Source organism: Silene latifolia, chromosome X, assembly GCF_048544455.1.
Source record: "Silene latifolia isolate original U9 population chromosome X, ASM4854445v1, whole genome shotgun sequence".
In the NCBI taxonomy this organism is placed as follows: Eukaryota; Viridiplantae; Streptophyta; class Magnoliopsida; order Caryophyllales; family Caryophyllaceae; genus Silene; species Silene latifolia.
Genome location: NC_133537.1, coordinates 295,761,922 through 295,775,730, shown reverse-complemented (window position 1 = coordinate 295,775,730; position 13,809 = coordinate 295,761,922). Strand labels below are relative to the sequence as shown.

At 41.4% G+C, this 13,809-nt stretch overlaps 1 non-coding gene across 1 annotated transcript; it reads right to left on the bottom strand.

Annotated features, from left to right (window-relative positions):
• Window positions 1-660: 660 nt before the first annotated feature.
• LOC141624922 (small nucleolar RNA R71) lies at window positions 661-767 on the bottom strand. Its single transcript, XR_012534725.1, has one exon. It is a non-coding gene; the product is annotated as a small nucleolar RNA R71 (small nucleolar RNA).
• Window positions 768-13,809: the final 13,042 nt, after the last annotated feature.

Below are 13,809 nucleotides of genomic sequence, written 5' to 3'. Positions count from 1 at the left end.
TTAGTTGTGTCTTTCTTTGCCTTGGGGAAGTAAAACTCCTCTAGGTTTGTTCTAATTGTTTTCGAGTTGTTTGATATTTTGCATGTCTAGAAGGTCACAAGGTGACTTGTTACCTTTGATCACGAAATTGAAAGGACTTTAACAACCAATAGAAGACTTGCTAGGAGAACTTTGAGAGGTATTGGTGAGGTTGTAGATATTCAACCAAATACTATTGAGTTCATCAACCCTTTTGCAAGAGAAGGTGAGGAGAACCCAATACAAAATCTAACACAAAATCAAACCACAATGCCTAAGTTTTCATCACATTCCGTACCCACCGAGGAGAACCTACCCAATGGTACTCCCACACCACAACATCTAACCGGAAATTTTATTGCCAAATCCGCATTTATCCAATTAGTCGAAAGAAGCCAATTTGGGGGGATGCCTAGTGAAGACCCTCATTCTCATATGGAGACCTTTTGCGACTATTGTGATGCGATTTCTCAAACCGGTGTAACTCAAGACCAAATTCGATGGGTCTTATTTCCTTTTTCTCTAATTGGCACCGCAATACAATGGTTGAAAGGCCTTGATAAGGCTACTCTCGGAATTTATTCTTGGAAGAAGTTGGCTCTAGCTTTCTACAAAAAATTCTATCCACCGGAAAAGACTAACATGTTAAGAGCTCAAATTATGGGCTTTAAGCAAAGGGATGAAGAATCTTTGTATGAAGCTTGGGAGCGATTCAAAGGAATTTGTCTCTCATGTCCTCACCATGGACTTAGCGAGTGGTTCTTGGTACAACAATTTTGGAACGGTCTTTATGAAGATTCAAGGAACATTCTCAACATGGGATCAAATGGAATGTTCACCGAAGTTGATGACAATCAAACTTGGAAAAAAATTGAGGAAATGGCGGTCCATAACTCACAATATAGTAGACCTCGCAAGGCTACTAGAGGAGGAAAGCATGAAGTGGACTCCATTACTCAATTAGGTGCTCAACTTAGTGCTCACATTGATACCATCAATTTGAAGTTTGAAAAAGTTTTGGCTAGACTTGAAGAAGCCTCAAAATCACCAAAGCATCATGTTAATGCCATGACGGCATCTTCATCAATCCCAAGTGGGATATGTGAGAATTGTGGAACTTTGGGACATGACCAAAGTGAATGTAGGGGAACAAATGAACAAGTGAATGCTTTCCAAGCATACAAGAGTGGTACCCCTTATTCAAACTATTACAATGAAAACACCAAATTCCATCCAAATCTCTCATACAAAAGCCAAAATGTTCAAAACCCTCAACCAACATACACCCCACCTCCCATGAGAAACCAAAATCAATGACCCTTTTACAACCAAAACCAAGGTTACCAAAATCAAACTCCATACAATCAACAAAATGGACCAAGGTTTTGATGTTCAAAAAGCGGTCCTCCAAATGCAAAAGAATCAACAAGAGTTTTTCACTCAAATGCAAAAGGATAGTCAAGCAAAGGAAATCACCATCAACAACATCCTAGCTCACACCAAAATGTTGGAAACCCAATTGACTTAACTAGCATCTTCAAGCTCACAAAGACAAAAGGGGCAATTACCACCTCAAAGTAATCCCCCAAGACATGAAACGGTTAGTGCCATTTACTTGAGGAGTGGTACAAGGTATGAAGCACCGAAGAAGCAAGTTGAGGATAAAGTTGTGGAAGCTAGTGACAAAGAAGAAATTGTGCAAAACACCAAGGATGGAGAACCATCAAAAGAAGAAATTTCAAAGAAAAATGAAGACAAGGTCAAGGAGAAGGAGCCCATTGTGATTAGACTTCCTTTTCCAAGTCGTCAAGCGAAGCCCAAATTTGATGACCAACTTGAAAAATTTATGGAAATCGGGAAGAATTTGGAAGTCTCGATTCCTTTCACGGAATTAATCAATCACGTGCCGGCCTATGCAAAATACATGAAAGACATCCTCACAAAGAAGAAGTCAATCTTGAAGCTTGAGACTATCGCCTTCACTAAGGTGAGTAGTGCAATCCTTCAAGGGAGTTCACCTCCAAAACTCAAAGATCCGGGAAGCTTCTCAATACCGTGTACCATTGGCGACACCACGATCAACAAAGCCTTATGTTATCTAGGGGCTAGTGTGAGTGTTATGCCGTACTCGGTGAGTAAACGGTTAGGGATGGGAGAGCTTAAATGCACCAATATCACACTCCAAATGGCCGATAGATCGACGAAGACACCATTAGGGATATGGGAAGATGTTCCCGTAAGAGTTGGGAAATTTTTCATCCCGGTGGACTTTGTCATTGTTGACATGGAAGAAGACTCCAACATTCCAATCATTCTAGGAAGACCTTTCTTACACACCGCGGGTGCGGTGATTGATGTGAAGCATGGAGAGCTCTGATGCGTGTTATTTATATGATGTTTTACATCCCATTTTACACGCATTTCAGAGCTCATTCTTGTAGTTTATGCTACATTTCTCCCTATTTCCCTCTACTTCCGTATTTTGTACATTATTGCAGAAATGTGGAGAATTCAACGGGAAATCAAGCTAAATCCGTCCCCGAGTAATCTGCATTGCAAATGACGTAAAGGAATCACTTAAGGAACAAGCTTGGTGCGCAATCCAAGGCCCAAAAGACAAGTCCACGAGTTAAAAGAAGTCAAGTAGCAGCTCCATTAGTCGATCGACCATAATCCTCAGTCGATCGACCAATGTTCGGGTTCCAGAAGCTACTGTTTGCTGAGGAGCAGTCGATCGACCAGCCTTATCAGTCGATCGACCAGATTTCTATTCCAGACGAGAATTAGAAGACCGAGAAAGCGCAAGCCCATGGTACTAGGTTTAGGGAATAAGATGTTACGTTATTTGCTATATAACGTAACATAAAACAGTCAGTTTGATATCAAGTTTTTATCTCAGTTTTAGATCCAAGTTTTTATCACAATTTCATACAGTAACTTTCAGTTTTGGTTTATTCGAGTAATTAGGGTTCGGAACATCGTTTTAGCATTGGATTTCTGTTCTTGTTCTTAATCTTCCCTCTGAAACCTCGGTATTCCTTCTGCCCTAATTTCCGTTTATTGTTTTACTTTCGTTATTAGTATAGATTTGCTAGCTAGTACCCCTAAAGCCAATTATCATATTATCGCTATTTGTTCTCTACTTTAAGCATGAATTCAGTAATCATTATTAGTTTAATTGTTTTTTTTTACCCTTAGCATGAGTAGCTAATTCTATAGTGCTAGGATGTAGGCGATTTATGGCAAAGGCGGCATTAGATTAGACACGGACTGTCTCGCGTGTTGGTCGATCGACTGACATTGTCGGTCGATCGACTGACCTCGTAGGGTTTCCTTCGTTTTAATTGAATTTAATCTTGTATTTAACGAATCGAATGCATGCGACCAGTTAGATACCTATTTTATGACCGACCCATTAGATCGAAAGATAGGGAAAGTTATTTGACCATCAATTAAATCGACTAGACTGTGCTAAGATCGAAAGATAGGTATAGTTTAGACCATTAGTCACTTTTCAGGACGAAAGTTAGTATTAGTGATATTAGGGACCTATAGCGAGATCGAAAGATGCTATTTGTTAAGAGTGGACCGAGAGGACCTCTTTATTTCCCGCCTTACCTGTGTTTGATTCAGACCGACTTAGTTTGCTGCCGCCGAAGCTATAATGACCCGACCATCCTAGTACCCTTCTTTTATCTGTTCAAATCGTTTATTTAGTTTATTATCTTTATTCGCTTTTAGCTGTAGACCAATTCAATTCAACCCCCACAATAGTTACCTCAGACTGAACATAAATCAACTAAAATTTACAACTGCCTCCTTGTGGTTCGACCCTGTTACCACTAGCCTAGGTTAGTCTTAATAGGAGATTATAAATTTTATCTTTGGTACTCACAACGACGGGTATCAAATTTTGGCGCCGTTGCCGGGGAGGCAATAGTCCTAATTTTAGTTGTTTTTATTTTTAGTCTTTCTTAGTTTAAGGGACATCTGTTCCTTAAACTTTTCTTATATTCTTTTTGTAGTTTCTTCTTATGCGCAGGTCACAGGGTGGAGAATTAGTACCGTTGAACCCTGAGCTTGAAAGATCCTTGCGCGAGTTGAGACGAACACAAAGGATATTACCGACAGAGGAAGAGCCGAGTACTCTGTCAAGCTATTACGAGAACGAATCGTTCAAGATAATCCACCATCTTCGCCGTTTCCACTTCTTCACCGAGACAAGCATACTTTCTAAATTCCAAATCATGGCCGAGGAAGCAAGTATAGCTAGTTATTCTGAGCCGACACCGACAAATTGACAATTTATACAAGGGGTTCGAGTTACTGGAGATGCCAGGAAATTCGAACCAAAGCCTGCGTACATCACTATGGTTGAGAGAAACCAGTTTGGGGGAGCTGCAAATGAAGATGCAGCTAAGCACATGGAGACCTTTATTGACTACTACTGTTCCATACCCCCACCAGCTGGCGTGACCCAGGATCAAATCAAGGAGACCATGTTTATCTTCTCCCTTCGTGATGCTTTGCAAGGAGTGGTATAGAGATCCGGACCGAGCCGCCAAGGGATCACCGATTGGAATACATTGGCACTGGCATTCTACAAGAAGTACTTTTCTGCTTCAAGGACGATTGCGATTAGAGCTCAAATCACGGGCTTTAAACAAGGGCCAGATGAGAATTTCCACGAGGCATGGGTCCGATTCAAGAAGTTGGTGCGAACCATACCGCACCATGGGTTCGAAAAGTGGAGCTTGTGCAACCATTTCTACAATGGGTTGTAGGACGATCAGCGAGCCATTTTGGATGCTGCAGCCAATAGAAGATTCGCTGAAAATTTGGGAGCAACCAAGGGGTGGAAGATCATTGACGATCTAGCTACCCACAAGGCCGAGTATGGGAATTCTAGAGGGAACCGAGGAGAGCCGCCGAATCTTCCTCTGTTCTTTGCACTTGAGGCTCTCACTGCGAGATTTGGCAAGTATGAGCTAGGAGGAGTTTCTAAAGGTGGGATGTACCAAGTTAATGCTGTGTCAGACGGTCCTTTCGTCTGTGAAAGGTGTGGAGGTGAGGGCCATGTCTCGAAAAACTGCCCTAGTCCCTTCGAATCTTGTGTCAGCCTTTCAACACTATAGGCAGACCAACACCTACTATGAGCCGAATACCCATCCGAACTTGAGTTGGAGGAGCCAAAATGTCCTTAACCCAACTCAAGCTCCACCGCAGAACAACCTTATATACCACCTCATCAAAAGCAACAAAGAATATCAAAAGCCCCCTTATGTGCCGCCGCAAAAAGAATAATCACAGACTTTTGAATTTTCCGAGCTCAAGAATCTGTTGCTAAAGGAGTCCCAAGCAAGAGAGGCCGGGATGAAGCTACTAGAAAGCCAAATTGCTCAACTGGCTAGAAAAAGTAACACTCGAGCTCCCGGACACTTACCGACTCAACCGGAACAAAAGGAGACCCTAAATGCCATCACTTTGAGGAGTGGGTCCACTCTTGATGGTCCTGCCATGGTCGAGAACGCTGTTGAAAAAGATGAGCTGGAAACAAGTTATGAGAAAGCTTCAACGAACAAAGCAAAGAAAAAGGCGTCTGCCAGGTATTTCAGTCGATCGACTGATATACCTAGTCGATCGACTGAAGCACGGGTTACAGGAGCTTAACTGAATCGTACATCTCGCCGATCGACCGAGGAGAGTGGTCGATCGACCGAGATCGCTGCGATCTTTGAAGAATTTCGTCCTTTGATGCCAAATAACCTACGAGACCACTTGTTTCGAGGTACCACAGTCCCGAAGGTGTTTGGACCAGACCCGAGTGCTGATGGGTCGGTCCCGGCCCCGAAGTTCGACCCAATGACGGTTAATGGTTCTCATTTGAGACGGTCTGAGGAGGGGTCCAGCTTCAACAAAGAGAAGGTGACGGACTTTCAGCCTAAGTCCAAGGATGCCGGCGCGCGTGAATTGGAGGAGAGGGCTAAGGTACTCCTCACAGCCCCATATCCGGAGAGACTCGTGCCGACGAAGGAACAGGTATCTTTCAGTAAGTTTGAGAAAGTTATCCGTAGTCTGAATGTACAAGTCCCCTTCCTTGAGTTAGTTAACCAAGTGCCCGCTTATACTAAATTTATGAAACAACTGTTGTCCAAAAAGCGGTCACTTGAAACAATTGGCACACTGTCGCACTCACCAAGGAGTCTTGCTCCTATCTCTGTCTCACACTCGCGCCCATAAGTTAGAGGACCCGGGTAGCTTTTCTGTTCCTTGCAAAATAGGTACCTTCTCAATTGAGAAGGCATTGTGTGATCTAGGGGCTAGCATAAGCGTCATGCCCTTGAGTTTAGCTAGGAGGCTTAAGTTGACCCGGTTTGCTATCACATACATGACAGTTCAGATGGCTGACCGATATGCGGTCGAGCCTATAGGAGTCCTAGAGGACATACCCGTCCAAATAGGGAAGTTTTTCTTCCCTGTTGACTTTGTTGTCCTTGACATGCCTGAGGATGCCCATATACCGATCATCTTAGGAAGGCCGTTTCTGCACACTGCTGGTGTAGTTATTGACGTAGGCTCTGGAACGTTGACCTTCAAAGTTGGGAAACATTCTATTATTTTTGCCCAACCTGCTAAAAAGAAGGACCCCATGTGGCTCATTACATGTAATACGGTTTCGAAAAGAAATCGTACTTTGTGCTTCCCGAATTGCCTGTCCCTATTACTACTGCTGTGTTAACCCCTCCGCCCCAGATTGGGAGCAAAATGGAGGAAGAATCTGTTGTTTTAGATAATGCAGGAGCTGGTTTGGGGAAGGATGCGCTGCAGGTCACTCCAGCCACGACAAAGCCTATCATTCAAAGAGGAGGTCTTGGATGCCTAAGCTGTGGGACCGATGAGGAAGTGGAAGATGAGCCAACCAAGGTGAGACGGTCTGACTTGGATTCCGTTGAACCCAAGGAAGCCTTTGATTGGGGGGATGACGAAGTTGATCCATTGAGCTCTCCGACTGTTGAAGCTAAGAAGGGTGCAACTGATAAGATGAGCATCATTGAGGCTACCTCTAGTAGCCAGAAGCCGACGAAGTGGGCCATACCGTGGTCCTTCTTGATCAACTATTAGTTGATCGATCTCGTTATCAACTTCATTTTATTTGCTTTGTTAAGACATTTTTATTGTTTTTTGTGTGCGCGAAAACTTCGCTTTTATTTTGCTTGTTTAGGATTTTTAAGTATTTTAGACTTTATTCTGGGTTTTGCGCAATTTTTGGGCACGTTTTATTGTGTACTTGCAGGTATTTAGAGCTTGTTAGCTCAAATTATTGAGCTAATACGAAGAAATTGGAGGTTGCAAAGAGTGTTTTCATCGATCGACCGGGTCTTTATGGTCGATCGACCGATTTGCGGGTTTACAGGAGCTACCGTTCACGCCCACCTGGTCGATCGATCGATCTCGGGGTCGATCGACCACTGCTTTGCTATATTCGTTCACGACCTCTCCCCTGCTGTGTTTGGTCGATATGCGGACCTAAGGGAGTTTTCTACTCCGCTTTATTTTCCGTCATATTACTTCTTTCTTCAAGTTCTCTTATTTGTGCACAATTTTACCGTTTCAAAATTGTTTTCTCAGTCTTATGCGTGGTATTTTCTGCTTTCGTGCACTCTTATTGGTAGCATCACTCGCTGAAACCTCCTAGCTCACGCTGGTTTGGGGAGGTTTCCTTTGCTGCGCTTAAAGTCTTGTGAGTTCCATATCTTTCCTTTGTGTCTTGCTTATTTATTTCCTCGCAAATTCCCATTTCTCTTTTCTTCACTATATGATTTTGCACAATGGGGACATTGTGCGATTTGGTTTGGGGAAGGGTTTTGCGTCGCATATTTGCTTGCATTCACGTTTATTTTTTGTTTTGCATTATTGTTGTTTATTTCTTCATATACATCAAAATTCAAAAAAAATTGAAAAAATTCAAAAAAAATACCATAAAATGCACGTTTATTTTTAGCATATAGGTCGAGTCGGAACGGTAGTATTTCTATGATGATTTTGCATTTGCACCTGTTTCGCCTGAGCCTTGCTAGATTAACATGTTATTAGTAGAATCGTAAATGCATATCTACGAGTTTTCGTTAATTACCTTGCTGGACTTGAGACTTGACTTTAATAATTGGCAAACTACTTATACTTTCCGAGAACTAGAGCCTATAACTGGTGACATTCTTGACCGGTTTATTTAGGAATGTGAGTAGTACTCCTTATGAGACATGTTTCCTTAATTTGCATGAATATGAATTTGATCTACTTAATACCTGTATGCATTCGGTCTGTGGTTTGTTGACACATGTGGTAGAGGTTTCCTTTTCTCATTTTACCCATAAGCTTCACACTGCCAAAAATACCCCTTTTTGTCCCATTACTACATCCTACATTTAGCTGTCCCTTGTCAAGCTAGTAGTCTGTGTTTTCGGGATTGTTACTCATTTTTGGTGGCATTTGCTCTGTTGAGATGATAATTGGAAAATGAAAGAAAAAAAAGAAAGAAACAAAAAGAAACAAAAGAAAAAAAAATGAAAAAAAAATGATTCGAAAAAGAAATAAAAAAAGAGGTTCTGTACTGTTCAAATGGGTCGATCGACTGCCAAATATGGTCGATCGACTAAGATTCGAGAAAAGAGATCAATTCGCATAATTTAATCCTTATCTTTTGGCGATTTTTGCTCCCATGTTTCATTTATATCCTATAGGGAGTTTATTTATTTGATAGTTTGGAGATTGTGAGTTTTGTGCTTGCTACAAAGACCAAGTTTCGTTTGATTATGAGCAAGAAGTTGGATGTTGCCACTTGGTTCCGTTTTGGTACTAGCTTGATCACCTGTACCTCCACTTTACCATAAAATGTTTTGCCCCTTCTTACCCATAACTCACATATCCCATATATACCTCGGCATGTGTCATTGGTCATCTGTTTGGTTGGAATGCGTATGTACGGTTGTACAGGTCATTTTCATATTTTATTGCCGGCATGTTTTCATAGGTCGTAGTTAGGTGAGAGTCACTACAAAATTAATTCTTTCTATCTTACATATATACCACCTGTGCTTATTGAGTGATTTGAGCGACCCGTGAGAGTCCAATTTGATAAGTCTCTACAGTTGACGGTTCAGCAATCTTTAACGACTTTATAATTCGTTTGCATGATTCGCATTACTAATTGATTGTTGGTTTTGCATTAAATTGGTTTAGGTTTAACAGTTTGCATTTCGCTCTGAGATTGAACTCGTTCCATTAGGTCATTAGATCGAGTCTAGTTCTTGCTTGGGGACAAGCAAGGGTTTGGTTTGGGGAAGTTTGATGCGTGTTATTTATATGATGTTTTACATCCCATTTTACACGCATTTCAGAGCACATTCTTGTAGTTTATGCTACATTTCTCCCTATTTCCGTCTACTTCCGTATTTTGTACATTATTGCAGAAATGTGGAGAATTCAACGGGAAATCAAGCTAAATCCGTCCCCGAGTAATCTGCATTGCAAATGACGTAAAGGAATCACTTAAGGAACGAGCTTGGTGCACAATCCAAGGCCCAAAAGACAAGTCCACGAGTTAAAAGAAGTCAAGTAGCAGCTCCATTAGTCGATCGACCATAATCCTCAGTCGATCGACCAATGTTCGGGTTCCAGAAGCTACTGTTTGCTGAGGAGCAGTCGATCGACCAGCCTTATCAGTCGATCGACCAGATTTCTATTCCAGACGAGAATTAGAAGACCGAGAAAGCGCAAGCCCATGGTACTAGGTTTAGGGAATAAGATGTTACGTTATTTGCTATATAACGTAACATAAAACAGTCAGTTTGATATCAAGTTTTTATCTCAGTTTTAGATCCAAGTTTTTATCACAATTTCATACAGTAACTTTCAGTTTTGGTTTATTCGAGTAATTAGGGTTCGGAACATCGTTTTAGCATTGGATTTCTGTTCTTGTTCTTAATCTTCCCTCTGAAACCTCGGTATTCCTTCTGCCCTAATTTCCGTTTATTGTTTTACTTTCGTTATTAGTATAGATTTGCTAGTTAGTACCCCTAAAGCCAATTATCATATTATCGCTATTTGTTCTCTACTTTTAGCATGAATTCAGTAATCATTATTAGTTTAATTGTTGTTTTTACCCTTAGCATGAGTAGCTAATTCTATAGTGCTAGGATGTAGGCGATTTATGGCAAAGGCGGCATTAGATTAGACACGGACTGTCTCGCGTGTTGGTCGATCGACTGACATTGTCGGTCGATCGATTGACCTCGTAGGGTTTCCTTCGTTTTAATTGAATTTAATCTTGTATTTAACGAATCGAATGCATGCGACCAGTTAGATACCTATTTTATGACCGACCCATTAGATCGAAAGATAGGGAAAGTTATTTGACCATCAATTAAATCGACTAGACTGTGCTAAGATCGAAAGATAGGTATAGTTTAGACCATTAGTCACTTTTCAGGACGAAAGTTAGTATTAGTGATATTAGGGACCTATAGCGAGATCGAAAGATGCTATTTGTAAAGAGTGGACCGAGAGGACCTCTTTATTTCCCGCCTTACCTGTGTTTGATTCAGACCGACTTAGTTTGCTGCCGCCGAAGCTATAATGACCCGACCATCCTAGTACCCTTCTTTTATCTGTTCAAATCGTTTATTTAGTTTATTATCTTTATTCGCTTTTAGCTGTAGACCAATTCAATTCAACCCCCACAATAGTTACCTCAGACTGAACATAAATCAACTAAAATTTACAACTGCCTCCTTGTGGTTCGACCCTGTTACCACTAGCCTAGGTTAGTCTTAATAGGAGATTATAAATTTTATCTTTGGTACTCACAACGACGGGTATCAAGCTCACTCTAGAAGTGGGAGATGAGATCATAACTTTCAATCTTGATAAGACCATGAGAGCTCCCCGTTTGCATGAACCATGTTTTATGGTTGATCATTATAGCCGGAAGGATGATAGGAAGAAGTCGGAATTCCAATGGAAGAAGAAAATTGAAGATGCTCCATTCAAAGAGCAAGTGAATTGTAACAAAGAGAGCTTGAAAAGCTCACCAAAGTCAATCGATGAAGAGGATGGCCTCATTGGCCAAGACAAGAAAATGGGAGAGTTGTCTCCATCAACTCAAGAGATCTTTATTGATCAAGTAGATGAAGTTTGTGGTCTTTGGGACGATGAGTTTGAAGGGATTTTCAATCCCTATATTGGCAATGCTATCGATCAAGACCGATAACAAGGGCAAAGGTCTATTGAAGACCTTTATCATGATAATGAACAAGCTTTTGATTACTTCTTCAAGGTGTTGAGCAACATCAACAACACCTTGGACATGCCCCCATGACATCTCACTAAGGATGAGAGTTTGGTGGAGTCCTCCCTAAACCACCATTTGTAAATATTTCTAACTCCCTAACTCGCATTTTAATTCTTACATTGCATTTTTGTCATTGTTGGATTTTTATGCATTGATCAAGATAATTATCATTTTTGAGAGAAGTGAGGGAGGGACTAATGATTTTAATTGATGTGTAGTGCTTTAGCTTAGTATGGGGATAGCAATTGCCTAGGCTATTCATGCCTTAGTAGTGCCCCTACAATGAAGAACACGGGATTTGAAGAATGAAAAATGACAAGGGATATGCAAGTGCACGGATGGAACTGAATCCGGGTAAAACAGGGAGAATCCGAGCGTCTTCGTGGGAATCCGCCCGTCTTTAGGCAATCCGGGCATCTTTGTAAAAATCCGTTTGTCCATTTGAGCTGAAAATTTAAAATTTTGGGGTTGTTGAAGAATCCGAGCGTCCTGGAAGAGAAGACGCTCGTCTTCAGAAATCCGCCCGTCTTGGAAGGAAAGACGCCCGTCTTTTTGCCTGTGAAAAACAATAAATCTCACTGTCTGAGAATCCGCCCGTCTTCAGCAGAAGACGCCCGTCCCGCAGTCAATAAATCCGAGCGTATTTGCTAAAAGACGCCCGTCTTTAGGCGAGAAATCCTGAACCAAAAGAGGCAGAATATGAGCATCCCGAAGGAAAGACGCCCGTCTTCCCCCTGCAATTCAAAAATTTTCGGGTATTTTAAATACCCATCCCACATTCATTTCTTCATTCCATCATTCAAAACACTACCCATAAACCCCAAAACTCAAAACCCTCATCCTCTCCATCACCAAAATAAGATTTCCTCAACCAAATTCAACAAAATCAAATCAAAACTTCCTTTTAACAACAATTAATCACTCCTCTTCCAACAAAAATCAAACCAAGCACCAAAATCTTCAACCTTTGAGTCGATTTTTGAAATTATATAGGCAAAGCCTTTCATTTTAAAATCGATTTGGGTATACATGGAAATTGAAGATTTTCACTCTTTTCTTGGTTAAATCATCAATGGGAAGGACAAAAGGAGCAACAAAGGCACCTAAGGCAAAGGCACTCTCAACAAGACAAAAGAGTCTTCAAGCAAAGAAAGCCTCATTTTCTATGGTGGTAGCTAGTTCAAACTTGGAAGTTCAACAACAACAACCTCCCTTGGAAGCAACAACATCAACAACTCCGGAAATTGCTGAATTATCAAACTATCCGGAGGTAATTTTCATTTCTAACTCCCATAGGGATACATTTGCCAAGTATGCTAGAAAATCCTTTCTATCCACCAAATTGATATGTGAAGATGCCTTGAACAAATTGGGTGTCCTTGAACAAATGAAAGCCTTCTTTGAAGCCATGGGGTTGGAAAATTTGTTTGCTACAAGAGAATTGACATACCCCTCCCTTACCTTAGAATTCTTGAGTTCTTTGAAAGTTACTAAGGTAGAGACTAGAGAAAACATCGAGTTCCGCCTTGCTAATGTGAGTAGGCGCATCACCTTTGATAAATTTGGTAAAGCATTGGGTTTCAGTGATTCACCTAGCTATTACAAGAATCCCAGAAAGTATGACCCCGCTCCTCTTTGGGAGGCGATTTCCGGGAGGAAATTTGAGAACTATCATGCTAGTCGCGCTCTATTAGTCCACCATCCGGCCATTAGAGTGTGGCACAAGGTCATCGGGAATACTATCATTGCAAGAAAAGACACTAACCACTTTACCAAGCTCGATTGTGTTCTTCTTGAGTCGGCCTTAAATATTGAAAGGGAATTCACCAAGCCTTACAATTCTCTAAGGCTTTTGGTGGAAAGATGGCTAAATGTTGATTGTGGAAAGCAAGGCACCACTGTTATTATAAATGGAGGTCTAGTCACTCTTTTTGCTAAGTACTTTGATCCGAATTTCAACAAGGATAGCAAGTATGTGGCGAAAAAGGGGGGTCATCTCATTGACATGGATGCCATGATTAACAAGTATAAGTGGGTCACTCATAACCCTCTTGACACCAAGTATGGGTGGCTCACCAATGAGGCTAGATCTTTTACTTTGCCTTCCAAGATATGCTGTTTGAGTGTCCATCGGACCAACTACCTTCTTCCCCTCTCAAAAGAAGCCGAATACATCATCCGTCAACAAAGGGGTGAAATTGAAATGCCCTCCTCTTCCATTGTCACACCACCCTATCCATTCAAGTATCAAGAGTTCAAACCCGAAGGTGTTAAAGCAAGCAATGACTACATGACTCTACTTATGCAAGCGATTCACAAACAAGCTTTTAAGGATCCGGAAGATGCTTACTTAGCCCAATATCCACCCCTCCTTCATTTAGCTAGGCAAGGACTACTTGATCCTTCATGTCCTTTGCCTAGTTGGGCGGATAGGGAAGCCT